This window comes from Ipomoea nil, unplaced genomic scaffold, assembly GCF_001879475.1.
Source record: "Ipomoea nil cultivar Tokyo-kokei standard unplaced genomic scaffold, Asagao_1.1 scaffold3087, whole genome shotgun sequence".
NCBI classification, from domain to species: domain Eukaryota; kingdom Viridiplantae; phylum Streptophyta; class Magnoliopsida; order Solanales; family Convolvulaceae; genus Ipomoea; species Ipomoea nil.
In genome coordinates, this window is record NW_017619515.1 from 1,746,285 (window position 1) to 1,747,857 (window position 1,573).

A 1,573-nucleotide genomic window follows, 5' to 3' on the forward strand; every position below is an offset into this window, starting at 1 on the left:
GTTAAGAACAAACAACCCTCACTCCATTTTCTTCTTTCAAGAAGATGCTGAATTATATGTATCTTTCAAGTTGCTAAGAGTTTTGGCTTTTGTTCCATCTTCATTTCTTCAAAGAGTGCCAGCACGCTTACATGATTTAGTTTTTTTGAGATACCTATTTGTTACAAAATGGTTTGAGGGTCTTGATTATGTAGTGTCAACCAATCAAAACTTGCAGACACTTGTTGTTTCTAGTAAAGAATCCCAACTTGGAACACCTACTATCCATTTGCCTTCAACAATTTGGGAGTCACCGCGGTTACAACATCTTGAACTTGACAAATCTTATGTGATTGATCCTCCAAGCATGGATAAAGATAATATGCAAACATTATCTTGGGTGTGTTCATCAACTCATTATAGAGCAGGGGCAGGAGTATATTGCAGGTTTCCAAACATTGAAAAATTGAAAGTCTTTGTAGTTTGCAGCAATCCTATTATTTTGGATAATCTTGAATATTTGGAACGTCTTGAGAGACTATCAATTTTAATTTCGTTTGGTTGTGTTGTAATCCTTCCAAAGCCATTCATGTTTCCTTTACAACTAAAGAAGTTGAGGTTGAACGGTATTAACCTTTCAGGTAGTGATTTAAAGGTAATTGAAATGTTGCCTCAACTTGAGGTTCTCAAATTGGAAAATGCCTTTGATGGAAAAGTATGGGAAGTAGAAGGAGGGTTTTGTCAATTAAAATTCTTGCTTCTTGAAGACAAAACGCTTGAGCAATGGATGGTCGATTATGAATCTTTCCCATATCTCGAGCACTTAGTCTTAAGATTTTGTTATTGTTTGAAAGAAATCCCTTTGGCTATAGAAGATACTTCGAGCTTGAGGTCAATTGAGTTGCAGCGGTGTTGTCCGTCCGTTTGCGATTCTGCAAAGCGTATTCAAGATTATCGACGCGATATTTTTGGAGACGATTTGTTTGAGGTTAGAAGCTAGCTTACAACATGATTCATTATTTTTCTATTCAATGGTTACAAAATCATCTCATCTTTCTGCTGCTATTTCTCATTCTTTCCAATTCTGATCTCATTTCATTCTTATATTAGTTATTATGCATTTATTTTTCTATTCATACTAATTTTCTTTACAAAATCTATTGCAATTTTCTCCCTCTCATCTCATCTTGCGTTTTCTTTTTCATATAGATCAAAATCAATGGAGAAGTGTATATACCTTCAGATGATGAATAACAAGCTAAGGTATGGATCCTAGAATTGAATGACAAAATTTGCTCCAAATGGCTAAAAACTAATACAGCACATATTATGTTTGTAAGAGGAGCTCAAGAGCTCCTTTTTTCAAACATTTTCAATGTGGGATCAAAATGATCCAACATCATTTACAAAGGGGAGCCCGTGGCTCCTTTTTGTCTTCTTCTTATTTTTATGAATTTTAATTATTATGTTTGTAAGAGGAGCATTGCTCCTCTTATATAGAGGAGCTCAAGAGCTCCTTTTTTCAAACATTTTCAATGTGGGATCAAAATGATCCAACATCATTTACAAAGGGGAGCCCGTGGCTCCTTTTTGT

The 1,573-nt window shown here is 35.0% G+C and overlaps 1 pseudogene; it reads left to right on the plus strand.

The window, feature by feature from the left end:
* Positions 1 to 979, plus strand: part of LOC109166117 — a 2,590-nt pseudogene extending 1,611 nt beyond the window's left edge.
* The last annotated feature ends 594 nt before the right edge of the window (positions 980 to 1,573 follow it).